At 43.7% G+C, this 13643-nt stretch overlaps 1 protein-coding gene across 2 annotated transcripts in view; it reads right to left on the bottom strand.

Moving 5' to 3' along the window:
- hapln1b (hyaluronan and proteoglycan link protein 1b) overlaps positions 1 to 10844 on the bottom strand; it is a 105350-nt gene extending 94506 nt beyond the window's left edge. The window contains exon 1 of one of the 2 annotated variants that reach the window (XM_078396542.1): positions 10758 to 10844. The gene's annotated coding sequence lies outside the window, so the exon portion shown is untranslated. Of the gene's footprint in view, positions 1 to 6095; positions 6193 to 10757 lie in introns of those variants that run through there. The other variant, XM_078396543.1, reaches the window with a different exon arrangement.
- Between the last annotated feature and the right edge of the window lie 2799 nt (positions 10845 to 13643).

Below are 13643 nucleotides of genomic sequence, written 5' to 3'. Positions count from 1 at the left end.
ATTTTCTCAAATTTTTAGACTTGATTGGCGTTGGTTTATTCTTGTCACATGTGGAAAGTGGAAAACTTTCATAAAAGTGAATACAGTGGAAAACTTTGCTACGGTTGCAGAGAAAGTGCAGACAAAGAAAAGTGCAAGAGCCACATTGAGGTAGGTTGCTGGATCGAGACCACACCATTAGTTCATGGGAGGAGCATTCACTAGACAATAGACAATAGACAATAGACAATAGGTGCAGGAGTAGGCCATTCAGCCCTTCGAGCCAGCACAGCCATTCAATGCGATCATGGCTGATCACTCTCAATCAGTACCCCGTTCCTGCCTTCGCCCCATAACCCCCTCACTCCGCTATCCTTAAGAGCTCTATCCAGCTCTCTCTTGAAAGCATCCAACGAACTGGCCTCCACTGCCTTCTGAGGCAGAGAATTCCACACCTTCACCACTCTCTGACTGAAAAAGTTCTTCCTCATCTCCGTTCTAAATGGTCTGATAACAGTGGTGAAGAAAATATTGCTCAATAAGATGTTACGTTCTTTTTAAGCTTGCTCATCTTCTGCCTGTCGGGGGGGGGGGGGGAGAAGAGGGAATGGCCAGGCTGTCAATGATCCTTGATTATATTGGCTGCTGTCCCATGGCAGTGTGCAGTGTAGATGGGGTCGATGGTTTGAATAATGGACAGTGTTACATCCACAACTCACTGCAATTTCTGTCAGTCTTGGGCAGAGCTATTGCCAAACTAAGCTGTGATGCATCCCAATAGGATGTGATATGATACGATAGAACTTTATTTATCCCAGGAGGGAAATTGATCTGCCAACAGTCATAAAAAGACAAAATACATGAAACATGAAATTAAAGTGACAAGTGGAAAGGATTGAGGATGTGGAAAGATTGGGGAGAGAGGTAGGGGAGAATGTCAGAAGTCGTACAGTTTGATAGCCACAGGGAAGAAGGATCTCCTGTGGCGTTCTGTCCTGCATCTTGGTGGAACCAGTCTGTTGCTGAAGGTACTCCTCAGGTTGACCAGTGTGTCATGGAGGGGATGAGTTGTATTGTCCAGGATGCTCCACAGTTTGAGGAGCATCCTCCCCTCCAAGACCACCTCCCATGAATCCAACTCCACCCCCAGATGGAGCCAGCCCTCTTGATGAGTTTATTAATCCTGATATTAATAAATCATTAACTAATTGTTAATGCTATCTAGTTTTCAGTTTAGTTTAGAGATACAGCATGGAAACAGGCCCTTCGGCCCACCGAGTCCGCTCAGACCAGTGATCCCCGCACACTAACATTATCCTACGTACATTAGGGACAATTTATATTTATACCAAGCCAATTAGCCTACAAACCTATACATCTTTGGAGTGTAAGAGGAAACTGGAGCTTCCCGGAGAAAACCCACGCAGGTCACGTGGAGAACATACAAACTCCATATAGGCAGCACCCGTAGTCAGGATCAAACCCGGGTCTCTGGTGCTGTAAGGCAGCAACTCTATCTATCAATGCGCCACCATGGCGCACAAAAAAATGTTAAGCTCAAACTAATACTATCCTACACACTGGGGATGATTTACATTTTTCACCAAAGCCAATTAACCTACAAATCTGTGATTTTTTTGAGTATGGGAAGAAACCAGAGTAACCGGAGAAAACCCATGCAGTCATGGGTAGAACGTACAGACAGTACCCCTAGTCAGGATCGATCCAGGATCTCTGGCGCTGTAAGGCAGCAACTTAACTACTGCGCCACCGTGCCACTCATTTCCACAGAGCATCTGTCAAAGGTAATAAGAGGCATGGAGGCATGTCGAATGTCCTTAGTCTTCTGAGGACGTAGAGGCATTGGTGTGCTTTCTTGGCCTAAGCTTTAATGTGGTCGGTCCAGTTTAGACTGTTGGTGATATTTATGCCTCGGAACTTGAAGCTTTTGACCAGCTGCACTTCTGCATCATTGATGCCGACTGGATCTTGTTTCCTGAAGTCAGTTAGTTAATTAGTTCCATTCCCTATAAAGCTGGAAATATTTCCCCTTCCATATACATATGATATATAAAACATATTTCCAATTGCCTCTTGCAAGCTGTGGAAGGGACTTGTTGCATAACAGCAGTCTGTCAAATAAAAGGGTGGCAGAAGTGGAAGTAACTGATGGATCAGGAAAGAAGTAAATTTGGTGACAGGTGTCAAACCTATGCTATCAGCTGCACTGTCCTTTCTTTCCCCCCCCCCCCCCCCCCACCCCAAACAGTTAACTGTAATTGGGAAAATCAAAACCAAAGATCATAAATTTTCTCATGGATTTATTTCTGTATTTATCATTTTTTCAGGACCTTTCTGTGCGCACAAAATGCACAATCAACTGCATTTCACCAAACCTGGTCATTGGAGGTTCCTGCTAATTTAGCTCATTTCCTACATTATGACAATGATGCAGTCATCTTCAAAGGGATTTTTTTTTGCCTGCTCTTTCATCAGTTTTTCTACCCTTTACGTCCTGAAGCTGCAGAACAACAGCGTATGAAACACTTAATTACACAGATTCAGCCATAGAAAGCACCTTCTTTAGATGCATCAGCATATCATGCCAGTTGCTCTGCCCCAGACTCCCAAAACAAAATCACAGAGAGTTGTCAACGGTTCTCCTATAAGCTAAGGATTATATGGTAAAGTCCTGATCTCCCAACCTACCTCATGTGGCTCTTGAACTTTTTTTGTTATCTGCATTTTCTTTAGCTTTGGACTTTTTACACTTTAGAGGTACAGCGCGGAAACAGGCCTGTTCGGTCCACTGAGTCCACGCCGAACAGCGATCACCCCGATTGTGGGTGACACTAGCACTATCCTATGCAGTAGGGACAATTTTACCAAAACCAATTAACCTACAAACCTGTACATCTTTGGCGTGTAGGAGGAAAGCGGAGCACCCATAGAAAACACACACGATCACAGAGAGAATGTAGAAACTCTGTATTCTTTGTCGGTACAGACAGCACCTGCAGTCAGGATCGAACCGAGTCTCTGGAGCTGTAAGTCAGCAACTCCACTGCTGCGCCACTGTGCCACACAGCTGTAATGCTTTCATCTGCACTCTGGTATTTTTCTTTTGCACAACCTGCACTACTTGTGCATGGCTTGATTGTACCCGTGTATGGTACGCCTTGACTAGACTGCACACAAACTAATGTTTTCAGAGTATCTTGGTACACACGACTATAATAAACCAATACCAAAATCAATAGACCAGTCTTTCAAAAACACTAGTGATCCATTATGTGGCACATTTTACAACTTTAATCTTGAGTTGGGTTACTTTTGCACAATATCCTGTGCTTTCCCAGCAAAATGGGCACTCCAGAAAAGTTTGCAGGTTATCTGATTGACTAAATTACCCAGTTACATCTGAATCGCATTAAAAAGCTTGAGTTTGCCAAACAGCTCCAGTATCTGATCCAACTATTTAATTAAAATTACAATATCCCATTATTTAAGATTATATATTTTTGGAAGTTGTTAGTATGCCAAAGATGACTGCAAGAACTGGTATTGCATTAATAAACATGAGGGCACATGTTATGCTTGGATCTGCATTCTCTACTCAAAGTACAATGCCTGGTACAGGGATTGCTGGTAACAATTAAAATACTATTAATTACGGGTTCTGTTAGTTTGTATATGTTTATTACCATCAACTGTGTATATTCATGTACCAACCATCAACATAGTCTTGGCAGTGATAAATAGACCTGGGAGTTTCCACGTTGTCTTTCTACATATACCCATGCACAGATACACATGTTGGGAGCCAATTACAAATAAAATGAGGAGAAGACAGAAAAAACTGGAGTAACTCAGGATGGAATAACAGGCAGCATCTCTGGGGGAAAGGAATAGGTGACGTTTTGGGTCTAGACCCTTCTTCAGAATGAGAGTCAGGGGAAGGGGAACGAGAGATAACTGATGTTATCTATCAATTAGAGAACTGATAACTGATGATAACTATGATAAAATAAAATGAACGCTTTGTACAAACCCTTCTTATGGTATTTGAAAAGCGCAACCCAACCACCAGGCACCCTTGTAATTCGAGGGCATCTAAATACAACGGTGCAATTCACTTATTCCGAAAAACAAAATCTGAAACGTTGGGGAGTCGATTTTAAAGAAAGGTTTTTTCAATGGGCAGTAGGTGGCGTATGGCTACCGTATAAAGTTTCCTCGCACACATGCACTCTCACAAACTGCCCATTCATTTCAATAAGGGAGAGCATTATGAACAAACAGGATTCCCTCTAACAATATTTTGCTTAGCTAACTGCCTCGCCCTACTTTTGCAATCGGCCCAATTTAACAGCTTGGTATTTCAGTCTTCTCAACTACCTTAAGCGAGGAAGAGCGAACTGTTTGAAAATAAACCTGCGTAAACACCCATCATTTATTTGTACGCGCGTAAAAAGGGCTTTTCTTCACGAGTTTAAGTCAAATGTGTTTGGTCAGGGAAGAACTGAGGATTGGAGTTTCAACCCCTGCCACACAACGGGCAATATTTCCTGCCACATCTCCACTGATTCTCAAATTGGGATTTCTGGATTCGTTTTAAAATTTAACCCTGAGATCGTGGTTAAGTTGCTGGTTTTGGGAAAAATTACATTTCAGATCGATGATTGATGATTTTTTTTTCTCCTACTAGTGGACAAACTTCAAACTTCCAGTGCTCTGGACTGCAAAATCTCAAGCGACACAGAGGAACAATCTGAGGATCCCTAAGTAAAATGACACAATGCGGTAAATGTACGGACCATGATCTCCTTACTAAAACCCATTTCAGTCAGGTCGCATTTTTGATAATAATGTTTCTCATTTAAAACGAGTCAAACGGCAAGAGATTATCAATACGTTTTGAGTTCTGTAACACTGACAGACCCGGGCAGGGCTGCTTTATGCAAGGAATTCGGTAACGAAATCCACATGGGCCAAATATGCAGCCAATCACAAAAACCCATATCTTCACTACAAATGCTTCATCCCAGTTGTTAACCTGGAATGTCCCCTCTCGTTTTCTAACATGAACTTTGAACGCGCGATCTGGCCCCGATATCCAGCGTGGCCGAACCGCAGAAATGGTTCATATTTCCTTATGACACGGGAGCTGTTCGGCCCATCGAGTCTGTGCTGGCTATCAGAGCAATCCTACCAATTCCATTCAAAACACACAATGCTGGAGGAACTCAGTGGGCCCGGCTAGAATATGGGCAGGAGACAATTCTTCAAACTTCTGGACCTCTGATATTTTTTTCTGAAGAAGGCTAATTGGCTTTGGTTAAACAAAAATGTAAATTGTCCCTGGTGTGTAGGATGGTGCTAGTCAAAAAAAAACAGGTACCATCTGATCGCTGGTCGGCGCGGACTTGGTGGGCCGAAGGGCCTATTTCCACGATGTATCTCTAAAGTCTAGAGGGTCCTGAATCGAAACGTCGCCTGCCCATTCTTCCTTTCCCAGTCAGAAGAAGGGTATCGACCCGAAACGCCACTCATTCTTTCTCTCCAGAGATGCTGCCTGTCCTGCTGAGTTACTCCAGCTTTTTGCGTCTTCCTTCCCCAGGTGCTGCCTGACCCACTGAGTTCCTCCAGCATTTCGTGTTTTGCTCAAGATCCCAGCATCTGCAGTCTCTTGTGCGTCTATCAATTCCATTTGTCTATTTATTACCCCCCTGTAAACCCATTCTCTCTCAAATAACCGCCAACTCCCCACCCACCTACATCAACCCACCAACCTATACAGATATTTCGCGCTCAACATCAGTTGGCTTCCTGATGCTGGTGATAAATCACTTAAAAAAATATTCGCTTTCAAAGTTTTAATTAATTCTTTTTTAATGGCTGGTCTAACGCGAAAGGCGACAGTATTTGGCATAAGGACGGTCATTTTTGATAAATCACGAATTATCAATCGGTATCTCAATGACCTATTAAGCCAAAAATCAGGGATCATCTGACTTCATTGTATATCACCACCCCTCCTTGTTTTATCACCAATCCATTTTACTGTAAACCCACTCTTATCTTAACACCACTCTTATCACATTGATTACACTTACTTGACAGATATCGCGGATTCTGAAGTCCTGTCAAAATTATGCACGCACACACACACAAGAAAACAATTCTCGGAGTTTCCGCGAAACTTTCTGTCTGTTTGCTCCTGCCACGGATTCCCAGCAGGGGTGCAGATGCGAACTGGACCGACCGGGCTCACCTTCCTGGATCATGTGTTACTGCTGACTGTCCGTTTGTTGCTCCGGGTGCTGGAGATTTTGGTCCATAGAGGAAGAAGACACTTTTCCCCACCAAGAGGAAATAGCCACGACGTCATAAAATAGCTTCGTACGTCGGCTGGAGCCAGGAATAAAGTCAACTTTATCAAATAAACTTTGGGCGTGCGTTCAACCGGCGGGAAACAGAGTGTGTGATATGTGGTTTTAATGCAAATCCATAATCACCCCATGCAAGTTTAAATTTTTTTTAAAAATCAGCTTACAAGGAGAAGAGGTAGGTAAGTTTAAGAAAGGAAGGACTTAAGAGACAGAGACAGACATGCCAATGAACACTGGGGTGCATTATGAGTTCAAATGTGGTTTAGGAGTGACTTTCCTTTTCCCTCCCTCCGCCTGTTTATTTTGAGTTGGTTTCATGCCCTGACAACGGGCGGGGTTCCGTGTGGGTTCGGTGCCCTTTCATAGTGTGTGGGCTCTGACTTATGTTCCCTATTGACTCAGAGAAGTAACTGGGCTCTTATGTTCAACGGAATGACCGTTCGGCGCTTCTGTCAAACAAAAAAATTAAGCGCAAAAACATATATCAAAAGTCAGCGCCGCTTGCAAGTGAGGTTTAAGGTCCAGTCAGTCTGCCCAGTGAGAGGAAATCGCTTCATATTTCAGCACAGTGCTCCCTTTGAGCAGAGAGTGCGACTTCCCCTTACAAACGAACTTTTCATTACATGCAGCGTTTATTCCAACTGAGAAAAAGCTTCTCAAAGGAGAGCCAGAGCAGCCACTTCGCTCTCCACCCGACAGCTTTCTCGGGGAAATAAATCGGAGAGAAAAATCTACCATGGTCTGCTGACTTCCAAAACAAAAACAAAGAGATATGCAACAGATCTCGGGTGAACTGCGATGAGTGGCGAGGGATATTGGCCGCGGAGTTAGAAACATAGAAAATAGGTGCAGGAGGAGGCCATTTGGCCCTTCGAGCCAGCACCGCCATTCAATGTGATCATGGCTGATCATCCACAATCATTAACCCTTCTCCCCATATCCCTTGATTCCACTAGCCCCTAGAGCTCTATCTAACACTCTTTTAAATTCATCCTGTGAATTGGCCTCTACTGCCTTCTGTGGCAGAGAATTCCACAAATTCACAACTCTCTGGGTGATTTTTTTTTTCTCATCTCAGTTTTAAATGGCCTCCCCTTTATTCTTAGACTATGTCCCCTGGTTCTGGATTCCCCCAACATTGGGATCATTTTTCCTGCATCTAGCTTGTCCAGCACTTTTATAATTTTAAACGTCTCTTCAAGATCCCCTCTCATCCTTCTAAACTCCAGTAAATATAATCCCAGTTTTTTCAATCTTTCCTCATATGACAGTCCCTCCAACCCAAGGATTAACCTCGTGAACCTACGCTGCACTGCCTCAATAGCAAGGACGTCCTTCCTCAAATTAGGAGCCCAAAACTGCACACAGTACTCCAGATGTGGTCTCACCAGAGCCCTATACAATTGCAGAAGGACCTCCTTGCTCCTGTACTCAAACCCTCTCGTTATGAAGGCCAAAATGCCATGAGCTTTCTTCACTGCCTGCTCTACCTGCATGTTTACTTTCAGTGACTGGTGTACAAGTTACGACAAGCGGCGCTGTTGCCTCAGAATACAGCGATACAAACCTACCAAAACAGACTGGGTAGATTGCAGGCAGCCAAATGCAAGCAGCGGCAGAGGAGTGCTGTATTTTGCTTTTTAATCGAAACAGACGGTCTCCAAATCATCTTCGGGTGCAAAGCAAAAGCCCTTCAAATCTAACCCTGGCCATGAAGAAGCTCAGAATCTTGGCGTTGCTACCCATTTCCATTCCATTATAGTGCCGGACTTTGGTCAAAGGCAAAGGGGTGAAATGTTACACGATCGTAAAGACCAAGTGCAACAATAGTATAGATAGGCACAAGAAGCTGAAGTAACTCAGCGGATCAGGCAACATCTCTGGAGAAAAGGAATAGGTGACGTTATTCAGTCTCCCATCCGAAACGTTAACTGTTCCTTTTCTCCAAAGATGCTGCCCGACCCACTGAGTTACTCCAACATTTTGACTCTCCTCGGTTTAAACCAGCATCTGCAGTTCCTTCCAATGCAACAGTATTATTTTTCCGATATTACTTTCACTCCGTTATTAATCATACACTCCGTTATTAATATCACTCCGGATATTCGGTGCAGAGCTGCGAGTATTTGATATTAACCGACGCCCTCTGGTGTATTTCATAGTTGGGGTTGGAGGTCTTTTGGTATTTGTGGTTGAATCGCCTCTCCGGTCCAAAGCTATTTATAGCTCAAATATACCCATCCACCTTGGCCCGGGAAGCTGTTTCTATTTTTATCCCCATTGAAAATCCCGAGTGGTTTGGATACAAGCCTCTTCTGACAACATCCACCTCGTCAAGGTTTATTTTTGCCATGTTCCCTCTGACTAAAGACCATAAGGCGGGAATTGCCACCCAGACATGATATCACTCATTCCAGTAGGAGTTGGCAACAGTTAGGACTGATCATGCACCTGGTCTCTTGGTGTGAACCAAGCCTAGTCACTGTTGACCTGGGCGCACAGGAAGATCTCAACCTCATATTTCGCTTCCAACCCAGCGGTATGAACGTTGATTGCTCTTAATTTCAAGCAACCCCAGCATTCCTTTAGGAAGGAGAGGAGGAGGAATTTGTTTAGTCAGAGGGTGGTGAATCCGTGGAATTGATTGTCACAGAAGGCTGTGGAGGCCAAGTCAATGGGCATTTTTAAAGCAGAGATTGATAGATTCTTCATTGGCACGGGTGTCAGGGGTTGTGGAGAGAAAGCAGGATTGTGGGGTTGAGAGGGAAAGATAGACCCGCCATGATTGAATAGCGGAGAAGACTCGATGGGCCAAAACAATCACCTATGACCATTCCCTCCCCCCCCCACCCCACCTTCTCCACCCTAGTCGTCCTACGAGTTCCCGGAATGGCGGGACTGTCATATGTTGAAAGACTGGAGCGACTAGGTTTGTATACACTGGAATTTAGAAGGATGAGAGGGGATCTTATCGAAACGTATAAGATTATTAAGGGGTTGGACGCGTTAGAGGCAGGAAACATGTTCCCAATGTTGGGGGAGTCCAGAACCAGGGGCCACAGTTTAAGAATAAGGGGTAAGCCATTTAGAACAGAGATGAGGAAAAACTTTTTCAGTCAGAGAGTTGTGAATCTGTGGAATTCTCTGCCTCAGAAGGCAGTGGAGGCCAATTCTCTGAATACATTCAAGGGAGAGCTGGATAGAGCTCTTAAGGATAGCGGAGTCAGGGGGTATGGGGAGAAGGCAGGAACAGTATTATTAAGGCAGAAGGCAGGGGTACTGATTGAGAATGATCAGCCATGATCACATTGAATGGTGGTGCTGGCTCGAAGGGCCGAATGGCCTACTCCTGCACCTATTGTCTATTGTCTATTGAGTTCCACTCTTCGCATCCTCGTATCCCTTGGTTATCACCTCTTTCCTGGCCAACGATGGACCATTGTGGACTCCAGCCTTGTTGGCCATCAAAATGCCGGAGTAACTCAACGGGGCAGGCAGCATTTCTGGAGAGAAGGAATGGGTGACTTTTCCGTTCGAGACCCTTCTTCAGTTCCCTCCTACACGTTGCTTGGTCATCTGTTGCTGGCCTTCCTTTGTTCTGGTCTTCTGTTACCGCCAGCTCCCTCCCCTCTACTTTCCACCTGAAGAAGGGGTCCCACCCGAAACCCCAACCATCCTTTCTTTTCTCCAGAGATGATGCCTGACCCGCTGAGTTACTCCGGCACTTTGTATCCATCCAGTTACACCATTTCTCACTTTTGGCAGAAGTATGATAGGAAGTGGTATATAATCGAAATATATTAAAATATACGAAACAAATTGGAATCTACCGCAATCAGAAAGACGTGCTACATTGTACTTTCTAACTTCGAGGCAGTCGGGTTATGATAATCTCCAGAGATAGTATTTATAAAATAGAACATAGGACGATCACGATACATCAGAAAATGTTACTTCTGCCAATGCACGCTGACCATCTGATTACAATCGCCTCTCCCAAGTCACGCCACAGTATAAAGGTCCATTAAATAGCATTTGATAGTTTAAGATCGACTGCATCCTGCAAACCGAGATTTTTCTAACAGTTAACCTGCTTCATTTTTCATGGAGCAAAGGAAGCGCGTTTGGGAGTGACACTGCGCTCGCTGTCGGCTCCTACTTTGGTGGCACAGCGGTTAGATTATCAGGCTGGGATTCCAGTATTTACAGCGAACAATCCCGGAGATCCGAGTTCAAATCCACTGGGAACGTCTCTCATCCGTGAGCATATTGAGCCTCTCATTTCTGTCCTAAATGAGTGCCCCCTCATTTTGACACACTGGACTCCGCCATGCGCATTTACACCTCCAAGACCTCTTAAAAACTAACACCGGTAGGCAAGATTACCTTTCGTCCTTTTCAGCTCCAATGAGTATAGATTCAACGTTTTCTCAAAACAACAATCTTTCCACGCCCAGCGTCATAAAGTGGAACCGACCTCCTCTGAACTATCTCCAATAATGACATAATAAGTCAACAGGACACTCCCTTTCACCTGCATCACCCATTGAAATTATGCCTCATCTTCCACCTGAATGCATTGTCCCTCAACCTATTGACCCCTGTTTTGGTTAAACGCGGTGACTGAGCCTCCCCCAGGCATTCCCAGCGTCCACGTGTGCCTTGTGCAGATGTTATGAAATCTCCCTACTTTTTTAATGTTCCAATCTCCCTGCAATATTAACCAACACCTCATAAATCGGTGTAGAAAGGAACGGCGGATGCTGATTTATACCAAAGATAGACACGGAGTGCCGGAGTAACTCTGCGGGTCAGGCAGCATCTCTGGAGAAAAAGGATGGGTGATGTTTTGGGTCAGGATCCTTCTTAAGTGTGTAGCGAGTGGCGGTGAAAGTGAGATAACGTGGAATTAGTGTAAACAGGTGATCAATGGTCAGCGTAGACTTGGTGGACCGAAGTATCTGTTTTCACGTTGTATCTCAAAGTAGTAAATTCAATCTATTAAATTTATCTAGCCTGCAAAATGAATAGCTTCACATTTTCTTACTTATTTAACCCATTAACATCTCTCTAAAAAATATCTTTACGCATCTTATAGCTTGTCTATCCTGTATCCACCCATTCACCCATTCCACCCCCAATATTAAAATGTACACACATTTGGCGACCGTGCTTTCTTAGATCATTAATACACATGTAAACAGAAGTGGTCCTCACTGGTCACTGTGCATCTCCTTCCATGGGTACTGGCTGTCAACTAGAAAATTAACCCCCTAACGCTACTTGCTGCCCCTGTTAATCACCCAATCCAACATCTATGTAAACATCAGGGGGTATGGGGAGAAGGCAGGAACGGGGTACTGATTGAGAATGATCAGCCATGATTACATTGAATGGTGGTGCTGGCTCAAAGGGCCGAATGGCCTCCTCCTGCACCTATTGTCTATTGTCTTACCTCCAATACCATGAAATACATCCACAAAATAAACCTTTTTGCATGGCACCTTGTCCACAGACTTGTTAATATCCAAATATATTATACCTACTGGCTGCCTCTACTCACCTTGGTTGACACTTCCTCAAAGGACTCGTTTACTTGTTTATCTGATTTGATTTTCCCTTTCTGAAGCTATGCTGACCTTGTTTGTTCAGAACATGACTTTCCAAATGCTTTGCTATTATTTCCTTAATAATCAATTCTGATTTTTTTTCTCACGATACGTTAGTCAAACTGGTCTATATTTATTTACATTTCACCGTCCATCAGTTTTGAAGAACGGATTACTAAACCTCCCCAGAATCTAATGATTTTTTTTGTTGTTGCAGGATTTTCGTCTATCCCTTTACTATCCCTGTGACCAGTATTTGTTTTTCAGATGTAGGGCGTCAGGGGATTTATCAGTCTTAGTTCCCCGAAGTCTAATTTTCTGGTTCTGTTCTTGGAACTTAATTATTCCCTTGTATATATGTTTTCATAATAATTGGATGTTTGTAGTATTGTAGTGGCCTGGCGGAGGCCAGAGAAAAAGGCAAGACGCCAGGCAGTGTTTAGTGAGATTCTTTTATTAGGCTGTGAGCTCCTGCCCACAGCGTAGTTCTCCTAGGGATAAGATACGCCTTCCCTTGGTCTGGCTTTTAACCCCTTTCGCCTGTCCGTCACGTAACGAGGGGGCTGACCCAAGGAGTGGCCTGATCCGCCACAGTATCTTCAATCATTTAGATTGATACAAAATTTATGTTTAATTCATCTGCCGTTTCCTTGTTCCACACAACTATATCTTCGGCCTCATTCTCGAGGGGACCTACATTCACTTTAACCACCCACTTCCTTTTTATTCATTTATGAAATGTCTTCTAATCAGTTTTATGTTTCTCACAGTGGCCTTCATAAGATTGTTTCCTCTATTTTGATTATTTTTTTTACTCAATTTATCTCAACCTTCAGGTATACTATTAATCTTTTTGCGCCTTATAAATGTTTTACTTTAGCCGCACCCTCCTTAACTTCAGGTCGATTGCTTGCGATATATTTCAATGAAATATATTTTGATTGTGTTATGAATTACCTCAAGTGCCCGCCACTACCTGTCTATGGTTTGACCTGCAAGTCTATTTGCCCAGCCCACTTTAGCCAAATCTGCACTCAATTCTTTGTAATTCCAACTGTTCAAAATGTAGTTTCAATCCTAAGTATCTCACTATCAGACCGAATGCTAAAATCAACCATGCTCGCTGTTCGAGTCCCCTGTCCTTCAGGCTTAAACTTTCCCCAAACAGCAGTAGCAACGTTAATTGGGCTCTGTAAAATTGCTCACAATGGGTGGGCAGTGGATGAGAAAGTAAGGTAAAATAGAGCTAGGGTGAATGGGTGGTCGATGGCTGGTGGGGATTCGGAGGGCTGAAGGGCCTGTTTCCATTCTGTATCTCCAAACTAAACTAATCAAAGACCCTCAAAGACCACCAGTTTTGCATGTCCATCCATTTTCTTCAGAAACTATCTTCCCCGGAACTGGAACAAATACTTCAGAGATCTAAATCTCATTCTTCTACTCAATCCCTATGGCCATGAGTTCATCTTTCCTATCTTTCTATTTCTGTTCTCTGCAGTGTGGCACTGGAAATAATGCAGAGATAACTAATTTCATGCACCCATTTTCCAATTTATCTCCCAACTTCCGATATTTTATCTTATAGAAGCACATCCCTTTACAGTAATTGGAACAGAAAAAATACCAACTCGAACCTGGGTCTGTGGCACTATGTGGCAGCAGC

This window comes from Rhinoraja longicauda, chromosome 3 (assembly GCF_053455715.1).
Source record: "Rhinoraja longicauda isolate Sanriku21f chromosome 3, sRhiLon1.1, whole genome shotgun sequence".
NCBI lineage: Eukaryota > Metazoa > Chordata > Chondrichthyes > Rajiformes > Arhynchobatidae > Rhinoraja > Rhinoraja longicauda.
The sequence above is the reverse complement of the archived record's forward strand: the minus strand, read 5'-3'. Positions and strand labels throughout refer to the sequence as shown.